Source organism: Cebus imitator, unplaced genomic scaffold (genome assembly GCF_001604975.1).
Source record: "Cebus imitator isolate Cc_AM_T3 unplaced genomic scaffold, Cebus_imitator-1.0 Scaffold52, whole genome shotgun sequence".
Taxonomy (NCBI): domain Eukaryota; kingdom Metazoa; phylum Chordata; class Mammalia; order Primates; family Cebidae; genus Cebus; species Cebus imitator.
This window is the reverse complement of record NW_016107367.1, coordinates 2,076,241-2,089,185: the sequence shown is the minus strand read 5'-3', so window position 1 is coordinate 2,089,185 and position 12,945 is coordinate 2,076,241. Positions and strand designations below refer to the sequence as shown.

Genomic DNA, 12,945 nt, shown 5'->3' with positions numbered 1-12,945 from the left:
TGAGATGCAACAAAAGCAGTGCTTAGAGGAAAGTTTATTGCATTGAAATAAGGCATTTTAGGAAAGAAGAAAGATCTGAAACAAATTATCTAAGGTTCCACCTCAATAAACTAGAAAAGAAGAACTAATTAAAAACATAGTAGGCAGACAAAAAATATTAATAAAAACAGACATCAATGAAACTGAAATTAGGAACCTACTAGAGAAAATCAACAAAACCAAAAGTTGTTTAAAAATAAATCAATGAAATTGATAACCTGTAGCTAAGTTAACAAAGAGAGAAATGAAACACAAATTATTAACATTAGAAATAAAATAGAGGCCACTGCTACTGAACCTAAAGGAATATTGTAAAGGATAATAACAGAATATTATTACTATAACAACTCTATGCCCACAAATATGATAACCTAGATGAAATAAATCAATTTCTTAAAGACACAATCTACCAAAACTTACACAAGAAAGAATAGGTAATATGAATAGGTATGTATGCATTAAGGGATTTGAATCAATAAATCATTACCTTCCAAATAGGAAGCAGCAGGTCTGAATGTGTTCACTGATGAATGCAACCAAACATTTAAGGAAGAAATGATAGTAATTTTCTATGATGTTTTCCAGTAATAGAAGCAAAAGGAATGTTTCCTAATTCATTCTATAAAGCCAGCATTATCCTAAAACCAAAATCAGACAAAGACACAAGAAGGGAAAGCTATAAGCCAATAGCTTTCATAACATAGATGCAAAAATCTTCAATGAAATATTAGCAAGTCAAATCCAACAATGCATAAAAAGAATTATATATCACAACCGAGTGGGATTTATCTCAGGTATGCAAAACCGGTTCAGCATTTGAAAATCTAGTCATGTAATCCATCACCTCGACAGGCTGAAGAAGAAAAATCACATGATCATATAAACAGATTCAGAAAAAGCATCTAACAAAATCCAACACCCATCTGTGATAAAAGCTCTCAGCAAATGAGGAATGAACAGGAACTTGATAAGAAACCAGAAGCACTTTAGGAGGCCAAGGCGGGTGGATCACAAGGTCAGGAGATCGAGACCATCCTGGCCAACATGGTGAAACCCCGTCTCTACTAAAAATACAAAAAAAAAATTAGCTGGGCATGGTGGCACGCGCTTGTAGTCCCAGCTACTCAGGAGGCTGAGGCAGGAGAATTGCTTGAACCCAGGAAGCTGAGGTTGCAGTGAGCTGAGATTGTGCCACTGCACTCCAGTCTGGCGCCTGGCGACGGAGCGCGACTCTGTCACACACACACAAAAAAGAAACCAGAAGCTGTCAAAATTCAACAAAAAGCCAACAGTGGTCACACTTAATGGTGAGAAACTTGAAGGTTCCCTGCTAAGATCAGGAGCATGATAAGGATGCCCCTGTTACACTGCTTTCATTATTTGTTAATTTAAATTTTTGTTTTTAATTGATAATATGAACCCCAAAAATCTGAGACAGGTCTTAGTTAATTTAGAAAGTTTATTTTGCCAAGTTTGAGGACAGGACATCCTGACAAAGTGTGCCCAAGGTGGTCAGAGCACAGCTTGGTTTTATACATTTTAGGGAGATATGAGACATCAGTCAACATATATAAAATGAACATTGGTTTGGTCCAGAATCAAGCAAAAGCGGGACAACTCAAAGTGGGGAGAGGGTTTCCAGGTCACAGGTAGGTGACAGACAAATGGTTGCATTCTTTTGAGTTTCTGATTAGTCTTTCTAAAGAAGGCAAACAGATATGCATTAATCTCAGTGAGCAGAGGGATGACTTTGAGTAGAATGAGAGGCAGGTTTGCCCAAAGCAGCTCCCCGCTCCGCTTAAATTTTCCCGTTAGCTTAGTGATTTGGCGGGGGGCTAAGATATTTTTCTTTCACAATAAATAGTAATTATTTACATGCATACCACTGATTTTTAATTTGTACTGAAAGTCCTAGCTAATGCAATAAGAAAAGGAAAGAAAATAAAAGGTATGCAGATTAGAAAGGAAGAAATGAAACTGTCTTTCTTTTAAGATAACAATTTGTGTACATAGAAAATCCCCAAGATTAACCAAAAAAAAACCCTCCTGAGACTAATAAATAATTATAACAAGCTTGTAAGACACAAGATTAACATATACAAGTCACTGCTTTTCTATATACCAATAATGAATAGTTGAAATTTGATATTAAAAAGATAATACTATTTATATTAGCACTAAGAAAAATGAAACACTTAGGTACAAATCTAACAACATATGTTCAAAATCTATGTGAGGATAACTATAAAACTCTAATGAAATTGAGGAAGGAGACCCTTAATCCTCTTGAGCTTCTAGGAGCCCTTTCCCCTAGACTTCCACATTGCATTCCAATAGGAGAAGTAAAGGCTGGCAGACCCGGGTGCCATCCTTAATCACACTCCTATAGATTGCAAGCATGGTATGGAGGAATATTTCCAGAAGGCATTGTTTTTACTTAAACACAATCAAACCCCCACCTAAGTCACATACCACATGCCTACTTCATGGATCAAGATATTTTTACATGTAATTTCTAGAGTTGTAAGCCCAGGCCCCTTTCACATGTGATTTCTAGAGTTGTAAGCCCAGGCCCCTTTCATATGTGATTTCTAGAGTTGTAAGCCTTTAAAAGGACCGGGATTGTCTTTGTTGGGGAGCTCAGCTTTAGGCAACTGTGCTGCTGCTGCTTCCTGCCAAATAAATCACCGCTTCATTCCCAGTTTGGTGTTTGAGAGGTTTGTTTTGTGGCCTTTCCTGCTACAAAATAAATAAAAGATCTAAGTAAATGCAAAGATACTCCATGTTTATGAATAGAAAGACACAATATTATTATCAGTTCTTCCCAATCTGATCTATAGATTCAATGCAATCCCAGTCAAAATCCCAGCAAGTTATTTTGTGAATATTGACAGTCACATCCTCAAACTGATGTGGAGTGGCAAGGTTCAGAATAGCTAATATAATATGCAGGAGAAAAGTTAGATGTCTTCAAGACTTGTTACAAAGCTACAGTAAAAGACAGTATGGTATTGGCAAAATAATAGGCAGAGCAATGAAATAGATCAAAGAGCCCAGAAAGAGACTACACAAATATAATAGACTGATCTTTGACAAAAGAGCAAAAGCAACCTAATGGAGAAAGACAGTCTTTTCAACAAATGATTTTGTGATGACCAGATATACATGCCCACAAATGCATTTAGACACAGACTTACATCCATCACAAAAAATAAGTCAAAATGGGATCATAAACCTAAGTGCAAACCACAAAACTATTAAACTTTTAAGGATAACACAAGAGTAAATCTAAGAGTTTGGTGATGACTTTTTAGATATGACACCCAAAGCATGATCCATGAAAGAAAAAAATGATGTTTGGCTTTATTAAAATTCATCACATCAGTTGTAAGAGATATTGTTAAGGCATGAAAAGCCACATACTGGGGGAAAAAGATTTTCAAACCACACATTTGATAAAGGATTTGTGTCTAAAACACAAAAAGCCAAAACAACCCAATTAAAAATCGTCAAGAGATATAGACAGACACCTCACCAAAGAAGATATACAGAGCAGAGATGAATAAACTATGGTACATCCATGCAGGGAATATTACTTAGCAATAAAAAGAATTGAGCTATTAAGCCATGAAAAGACATATTAAAAGCATATTACTAAGTGAAAAAATCAATCTGAAAAGGCTACCTACTGCTTGATTCCAACTGAAGGACATCCTAGAAAAGGCAAAGCAATGGAGACAGTAAAAGGTTCTGTGGTGACCAGGGATTGGGAGGGATGAAAGGCGGATGAACAAGTGCGCATACTATAATGATGGATGCTTGACACGATCACTGGTCAAAACCCACAGAATGCACACCACCAAGAGGGAACCTAACGTGAACTGTGCAGTTTGATTAATAATAATGTATCAACTGGCTCATCAATTGCAACGAACGTACCATGCTAATGCAAGATAGAAATCACTAAGGAAACTGTGCTTGGGCATATTTGGGAACTTTAAATAGTTGCCAGTCAACTTTTTGGTAAAATCAAAACTACTCTAAAAAAAATTAAAGTAAAATAAAGCCTACTCATTAAAGAGAAAAAAAAAAGTCTCTAAGATTCATCTCCAGTCCCTGGACCTACCATTTAGAGCCCTGCACAGCAATGGGACACCAGCTGTGTGAACTCCTGCAGCCTCCTCCAATGGAGAGAGGCCCCTGTGTGAGTGGCTCTGTGTCTGATGCCCCTGCAGGGTGGTCTGCACTGCATCCCTGTCCTGCGGAGTCCAGGGAGCGCCGATGGGTATCAGGTCGACACGCCGGCCCCGACCTGCTTCTCCCTGGGCTGTCCCTCCCATGGAGCCCCCTCCATCTGCCCCCAGGTTGGTTACATCCCCAACAACAGGTGACTTGGTGGGGGAGGCTTCCCGTGGGCTGCTCTCTCAAGCAGCTGGTGTTCGATGACTTCGAGGCTCTTCCTTCATTGTTCTCATCTATTATATCATCCTGCTGCCCACAGCAGGCACGCAGAATGCTCTCCAAGGCTGCTGGTTTGCAGACTGATGACCAAGGAACCTTCGCCTTCCTCCTCCACCTTCCACATCCCTCCCTGCTACAGGCCTGCCCAGATCGTTGGGGGCACAAGAGCAGCACCGGGTCGCATGACTGGCCAACTTCCACCTTGTCTGTGTGCATGTGCATGTGAAGATGTGTCTGACTTGAAGTGCACACCCCTGTGCCTTCCTGCATGGGTCTGCGTGTGCACACATCTCCCTGGGAGGGCCGGATTGCCCATGTGAGTGTCCCTCCTTTTGTGTGTCCCATGTCCCTGGGTGCACCTGTCTGTGAGTCTGTATGTGGGTGGCTTCCTGAGTTGTTTTGCCTGTTTAAAAAGTTACAAAGCCCAGGAGCAGTGGCTCATGCCTGTAATCCCAGCACTTTGGGAGACCAAGGCAGGCGGATCACGAGGTCAAGAGATCGAGATCATGCTGGCCAACATGGTGAAACCCGTCTCTACTGAAAATACAAAAAGTAGGTAGGCCTGGTGGCGGGTGCCTATAATCCCAGCTACTCAAGAGGCTGAGGCAGGAGAATCGCTTGAACCAAGGAGGCAGAGTTTGCAGTGAGCCGAGATCGCACCACTGCACCACAGCCTGGATGACAGAGCAAGACTCCGTCTAAAAAAAAAAAAAAAGAAAGGTACAAAAACAGCCTAATTTTAAAAATGAATAAAAGATTTTGACAGTCCCCTCACCAAAGAAGACTTACACACGACTAGTAAGCATGTGAACCTCAGCACCATGAGTCATGTGTGGAATGCAAGTGAGGAACCGCCGCAGAATACCAGGCGCTGGTGAGGATGTGCAGAAACTGGAACCATCGTATATTGTGGACAAGCAAAATGGTATACACAGTTCAGAAGACAGTTGGATACTGCCTTAATAGTTAAACATACACGTACTTATCTATGACCCAAAAATCCTACTTGTAAATCCTTTTTCATTCCCAAGAGGAGTGAAAAATGCATGTCTACAGAATAACTTACATACAGATGTTCAAAGCACATGCATTCCTAACAGCTCCGAACTGGAAACAACCCAAATCCCCACTTACCGGGGATCAGAGCCTATCTATGCAATAGAACACTACTCAGCAATAAACAAGAGCAAACTACTGATACACACGGGAACATGGACCAACATCCCAAAATATTATGCTGAGTGAAATAAGCCAGACACAAACAGTGCCTAAGGCATGAGCCCGTCCTTTCCCAGAAAGCAGAGCAGTGGCTGCCTTCGGCCATGGGTTAGGGAGGGCTGAATATGAGGTCATATGACACAATTTTTGGTGACAAATGTTTTACCATGATTAGTCAAACCTCATGAAATCGTACCTCAATCAAGTCAATTAAAAGTATTTTAATGTATACTAGAATAGATGGTTATTTTGGGAAGAGAGAGAGTATCTTCAAAGTGAGTGAATGACTGCTGCTCCTTCATGTTTATTAATAATTATGAATTGTAACTATACACTTCACGATGGGATGGGCGGCAGCAAGGCCAAATTAGAGAAGCAACCAAAAGCACAGAAATTCAACATCAAAGTTCCAAACTGATTGTAAAATTTAATCAACACATGAGAAGGGACTGTCTGAAAAGATCATTTGAACCAGTATTGGCATTCTTTACCCTGGTGCCCCTGGCCAGCGTACATTGGTATAAATCAGCACCCCTGGGTGAGTGAGCTTGAAAATCTACGTCCTAACCTCATCCAGTTACAAACCAGATGTGTAGCCTCAGGCAAGTCACTTAATGCTGGCTCATAGTAATTCTACACTTCTTGGTCTGAAATATGCAATGCTATTTTTTTTAAAAAAACAAGGATAAAATTAGCAACTTCTATAATATCACAAGGGCAGGTTTTATTTATGAGGGTTAACGACAGGTACCAAAATCAAATAAGCAAGCAGGTTTGCTGGGGAGAATTTCTCTTCGTTTTCCTTCATCTGCAAATGACTTTATTTCGTCTTCATTCCTGAAGGAAATTTTCGGGGTAAAGAATTCTGTGTTGACAGTTCTCTTTCAGCAGTTAACAAACGCCATCCCACGGCCACTGACTCACGGGCCTGTGAAAGAAATCTGCGGTTGTCAGAGTCATTGTTCCCACACAAGGACGAGAAAGGACAACCACCAATAAAAGATGGAAAAGAATTTCCTCCACTCCCTCTGACCGGCAGGGCCTGCAGGTTTTTCTGTTTTTCAGGCTGGAAATAGAGGGCCTGCCTTGGGATTTTTCTGTTTCATACTCAATATCCAATTCCAGGTTTTCAGCTGCCTTTGAGGTCAAATTGGAAGATACTGGAGGGAAAAGAAGAAAGATAGGGCTCAAGTGGGACTCGATGCTGGTACGATAGTTCTTTCCATTCTGGCTTCCACCCCCAGGCAGCCCGCTACCATCTGCTTCCAGGAATCCCGAGGGCTGCCCCATGGCCACCGTCCAGCACTTCCCTTTTACTCCTTGGAGCCCCCAACCTTGTTGTGACCCCAATCATGTTTTCATAGATTCTTCTCTGACACATTGCAAGTTCCATGAGGGCAGAGACCACATGTGGTTTATTAATCGCTTCATCCTCTGGCCTTAGCTCAGTGTTTTTTGCATAGGAGTTCCCCCTCAAAAATTCACTGAATAAATCAATCCATAGCGAAGACTAAATCAGATGACGTTCGTAAAGCAGCTTGCAGGATGCTTGTTGTAAAGATGTTCAATATCAATCACTGAGAGCATCTATTACTGCCTGCAGAGACTTGGAGCCTGCCAGGTCCAACTTGCTTCGTTTTAACTGGTTAATACAGAGGCATTTGACACAGAGCAAAGAATGCCTGCAAGTCACTAACCTATGTGGACGAGTGAGACACCGCTCCCGAAATGTTATCCATAGCCCCAAGAAACTCAGCATTTATTGTGCCACATCTTGTACAGAAAAATACAAGAACTGTTTTGCACACACACACAAAAACAGTATCTACATTAGAATTCGTGAAAGTGGATTTTCTCCATTTCTTTTATTATTTCAGCCAACAGAGGGGAACTTACATGTTCTGGGGGGAACCCTTGGTACCTAATACTTTGAAAAGATGATGCCCATTCTCTTCTGCAAAACATATATTGCAGAACCCCTTCCCGCCCCAAGGTGGGGCGTGTGCATAGCGCACTCCAGGAGGAGGATTTTCGTGATGGTGTTCTGTGAATGGTGCAGCAGCGGGGCCAGGCAGCCTGTGACCCACCCAACAGCACTCACATCTCCAGTCCAGCCTTCTTCCCCTTTTGCCAAACCAGTGAGTACCCTCAGGGGTAGAAACGAAACTGGAACCATGGCAAGAAAGCCTGGGAAATGGAGCTTCCAGATTCTAATCTCTGCAAGAAGACCTCAGCAGGTCAGGCAGAGGACGGAGCAGGAACACACTATCTGCTGCTTTCTTGAGACGGTCATAGCATCATTGTCTGTTAACGGTTATTGCAGGAAATTACACCGATAGGTTCCCTAACCTTGAACCATCTTTTCATTCCTAGGAAAGGTGATCTCCTAGCACATCGCATTATCGTATTTGTTCATGTTTTAGTTGAAATATTTTTGTGTCATTAGCACAAGTGGGGTGTCCCATATATTTTCTGCACTAGTGAGGTCTGGATTTGGTGTCAGGGAAATACTAGCTTTATTGAATGAGTTGGAGATCATCTTTTTATATTCTGTGGAAGAGCTTTTGTAAGTATAATATTCATATGAATGTCCTCATGCCTCAGAAATGTAGACTCTGCCTGCGAAGCAGTGTGGGCCTGTGGGCCTCTGATTACCCCTTCCGTTTTTCTTCTATGGGTGATCCTTCTCTTTAGATTTTTTCCCTTTCTTTAGATCTCTTCTCCTCTTCTGAATTTTAGTTAGCCCATTCCCAAATATTTCTAAATAGTTTTTCATTTTTTTAACACATTATCTAGAAATTTTTTTTAATTTGCAAGTAGATGGATTCTTTTTCAAGATGGCAGAGACAGATGTCATTTGGCAATGCCAGCTGCGGTCCCTGCCTCCTTCCCTGCTTTAGGGAGCAGCCCCTCTGTTCAGCGTGGCGGTGCATCCTGCTCTCAGGCCCAGCTCCTGCTTCATCTAAGGTGGAACTCTGGCTCTTTCTGTCAGATACTGGATTTCCAGCCTCCCTTGTGATTGTAGTGTGGGTGCGTGGCCTCATGTGGCCTCTTTCTGCCTGTTTTGGCTGTGAAAATACAACACCTGGAGTTACAATCAAACTTACAAAGTAGGCGAAAACTATGGGCTTTGCCCGAGCTTGGCTCCTGCATCTACCAACTACGAGCTGTATGGCCTCGGACAAGTTGCTGAATTGTTCTATGCCTCAGTTTCCCCACCTGTAAATGAGGAAAAATGACATGTCCCTCATGGATAAATATGAGCATGTAACATATTGTAACGCATAACAATATGGAAGGGGCCTCGAACAACAGTTGGCACAAGGCAAGTCAAACACAATAGCATTACCATCAGAATAATCATGGCCATTAACACCGTCACAATCATACCGCCATCTTGGGACCAAGAGACCGAGACAGAGCAGGGGGAACGGGCTTGGAGTCTCCGTGAGGATGTCAGACAGAGCCTGGAAAACGCAGCTCTAGACACTCAACGAACAAGAAATACCGTTAGTTTCTCTGCTAATTTTTACTGGATGCATTCTAACCAATATGCCTCATCACGTTTTTCACTAATTCAAAAACTGACGCCAGGCACCCTTCTAGGCTCTGGCGTTACAGCCGTGAACAACGACAGCAACCCTCTGCCTCTCAGGGCTGACTTCTTTGGATACTAATTTCTAATTGTCTTCCACCAAAGTCAGAGAAATTAGCCTAGTGAAGTCGGTGTTGGGGACTGAGATTTTGTTCCTAGCAGGATTTTTGTAAATATTCCACAGGTGTTTGAAAAGAACACAGACACACACTCTTAGTATATGAGGAGCGAAGTTTAGGTTCAGGTTCTTTTTTTTTTTGCAACGAAGTCTTGCTCTGTCACCAGGCTGGAGTGCAGTGTTGTGATCTCAGTGCACTGCAACCTCCACCTCCCAGGTTCCAGTGATTCTCCTGCCTCAGCCTCCCGAGTAGCTGGGACTACAGGTGCTCACCACCACACCCAGCTAATTTTTGCATTTCTAGTAGAGACAGGGTTTCACCGTGTTGGCCAGGATGGTCTCATGATCTGCCCGTCTCCACCTCCCAAGGTGCTGGGATTGCAGGCGTGGGCCACCTCGCCAGGCCCAGGCTCATTTTTAATTCCATATTGATGTCCAATTTCTCCAGCACCACTGGTGGAACTGACTGCTTACTATTTCTCCCTGGAACTGCTGTTGCATCTTTGTCAATCCAGACGCCTCTATTTCTGGAGGAGATGGGAGGAAAGAGAAAAGGCAAACAACGAAAATGCCCACAAGAAAAATACCAAGTGTTGACCAAGACGTACGGCCAAGACACAGCCCGAGCGTGACTCTCCCTCCCTGCTGCTGTGAACCGGCATGACCTTGTTGGCTGATCTGTCTTGGATGAACAAGCCCTTGGCCCTAGCGTGCCACTCCCAGGTATGCCCTCAAGTAGACACGCTCAGAGACGTACAACAAAAAGCGCAAACTAGAATGTTCCCAGCAGCACTGTCTGTAATAGCCCCAAACTGGAAGCTAACAACGTGCTCATCATCAGTAGAGCAGATAAACCGTAGTGCATTCATGCAGTGGGTTACCATGTAACAGCCAGAACGAAGAGTTTAAGCCACAGGCGAGACTGTGTCGAAATCTCACCGACTAAACGTTGAAACAAAAGAAACAGGTGCTGAGAAGGCCATGTACTGTGTAGCTCTGTTTATGTAAAGTACAAGAACCAGCAGAACTGCTCTGTATCATTGGAGGGCAGGCCAGCAATTTACCTTGGCCGGGAGCAGGAGCTCCAAGAGGGCAGTGGGGCAATTTCAGAGGTTATGGGAGGTTCCGTCTCTTGATGTGGATGCCAGTTACACAGCTGCGCTCCGTCAGTGAAAAGGCATCACGCTGTACACTCCTATGTACTTTTCTGCCTATGTATTCTATTTCAAAGAAAAGCCTGGAAAAGAGGGAAGGAAAGGTGGTACTTCACTAGAAGAAAACACTAAAGTCCTTCACAGTAAGAAGAAAGTCAACCTCATTTTTGCAAACGGGGTGCAAGACGCCTGCCAGCTCCATAAGCAAGTGTCAAAACCAGTCCTTCTGGCTGCCTCCCCACCCCTCCATGCAGGTATCCTAAGTTTCAGGTTCTAGAGGGTTACAGAGGATGCTGGCAATGAGCCACATGACAGGACACGCCCCTCATGAACTTAAAATCTTGCTAAAAGAGAGGACCCCCACCCCATCGCACCCTCCAAAGCTAAAAGTGCAAGGTACCAAGTAATTCAGGGTCCACGTGTAAACCTCAGCTCAGAGTCATGGGAACTCTGCCTGAAGACCGCCATCGGCTCCCATCAACACATTCTCACCGTGAGATCGTCCGCATCTGGAGGTGTGGCTCCTTTTAAAATCAGGTGTCTTGGACCACACCACTAATACAGTGTGTCGCTAAGGCAGGCTGTGGAGACCAGAGTGGCTGTTAAGGAACCAGCTAAGAAGTGCTTCATGTATACGTCCGTCTTCAGCACTGACATTTCACGCCATTTCTGGAGCAGCACAGGGCCCCTGAAAACTCCTGTTGGGAGCAAGAAATTCATCTTTTTTCTTGATGAGAGTGGAAAATTGCTCATTTTCTCCCGGGGAAGCTGCAGGGATTCACATTCTCAAAGGCACAGAAATGGTCCATAGACGGGAGTTTTTCCTGCCTCCTCTCTCAATGGCTCTCTCTCATTCTTTCTCTCTCTCTCCTCTCCCCCGTTCTCTTTCTCCCTCCTTCCTCCCTCGCTTAGAATAGGGAATGGGAAAAACTAGGCCTGAATCCTTCAATGTTATTAGCAGAGGCCAGGGAAAAAGAAAACTCCCACTCACCACCCTAGACCCGCATGTGTGCGTCAGGAACATTCTAGCTTCAGATATGGAAAGCAGGCTTTGAGGGCTAGAAAGGCTTTAATTACCGAGAATTAGTAAACAGGGCTGGGGGTCGTGGCTCAGGCTTGCAATCCCACCACTTTGGGAGGCCAAGGCCAGAGGATTGCTTGAGCCAGGAGTTTTCTGAGCAGCATAGTAAGATCCCATCTCTCAAAAATAAATAAATAAAAATTTAAAGAAAGAATTAGTAAATGGTCAGAGACACCTCGATATAAACGTTTTTAATAAGCTGTGCCATAGAGCTGTCGCTTTGGGATCAGGATGTTAAATAATAATAGGTAGTTGTTTTAATAAAGATTCTCATTTTTGCTATAAAGGAAAATATTTAGTATTGCCACTAGAAAGGCACCGCAGATTCCACTTAGAACCACTGTTCAAGATGAAGAGCAATGCTCTAGGCACCGCCAGCATTTCCTGGCGTCTTGCCCTTTCTGTGGCGAAGTTTGATTGAGTTGAAAGAGGCTTAAATATCAAAATCACCAAACAAAGCATATAAAGTAGAGACAGTGTGCTGACCCCGAGCTTCACTTAAACAACGTGGGAGGTAACGGGGAGGAAGCTATGGAGTTCACCGTCGGGTGCCGTCCCCCGGGCCTTCCACCGCACCCCCACCCCCACCGCGACCCTGAGACAGGGGCTGCTCACCTCCAGGCACAGACAAGGTGACCCGAGCTGCGAAGGGTTTTGCCAGAGTGTCCAGCTGAGTTAGTGACCGAGACAGTCCACGATTGTGGCCTCTAATTCGGAAGCCAGGGCTCCTGCCTGTGATACCCCCGTCCATGTCAACTGTCCCCTCGGAAAATCAGCTGGTTTCAAAGAACTCTTCAGGTGATCCAGAAGGCTCTGGACCCAGAGGCTCTGCAGGGCATGCTGAGAGGCCCAGTGCCTTGGCGGCCCTGTGGGAACGGGCCTGGAAGACCCGCCCCACCTTCTCCTCTGCCCAGCGGCTCCAGAGCCTCCCAGGCATCCAGGGTCCAAGGGTGGCTCTTGTTGACTTGGTTCTAGTAAGAGAAAAGTTTTCTGGAAAAACAAACAACTCATTATCCAAAAGTCAACATTTTCAACGGCCTCACAAGTGGGTTCCACTCCATGGCTTCTCCAGCACCGTGCGCCCTCTGCATGGCCTCTGGGCCACCCCGATCCCTCCCGCGGCCACGGATGGCGGCACCAAGGGAGTCCCTGCTCTTGAGAAGTCTCAGCCCATGTGCGAGTGCAGAAATGGGAAACGTGCCTTGACCGAGAGGAGGAGGAAACAGCCACCGGCAGGCAGCCAAGGGGCCACTCTCAGCGCCTTGGGACCCCGGAGGCC

General features: G+C 44.2%; 2 long non-coding RNA genes across 2 annotated transcripts; both read right to left on the bottom strand.

Moving 5' to 3' along the window:
- Positions 1 to 6,422: 6,422 nt before the first annotated feature.
- Positions 6,423 to 8,436, bottom strand: LOC119471155. The gene is made up of 2 exons (XR_005200192.1): positions 7,053 to 8,436; positions 6,423 to 6,878 (listed from the first exon to the last, which is right to left on the bottom strand). It is a non-coding gene; the product is annotated as an uncharacterized LOC119471155 (long non-coding RNA).
- Positions 8,437 to 9,776: 1,340 nt separating this feature from the next.
- On the bottom strand, positions 9,777 to 11,642 carry LOC108304055. The gene is made up of 3 exons (XR_001825072.2): positions 11,577 to 11,642; positions 10,986 to 11,166; positions 9,777 to 9,958 (listed from the first exon to the last, which is right to left on the bottom strand). It is a non-coding gene; the product is annotated as an uncharacterized LOC108304055 (long non-coding RNA).
- Between the last annotated feature and the right edge of the window lie 1,303 nt (positions 11,643 to 12,945).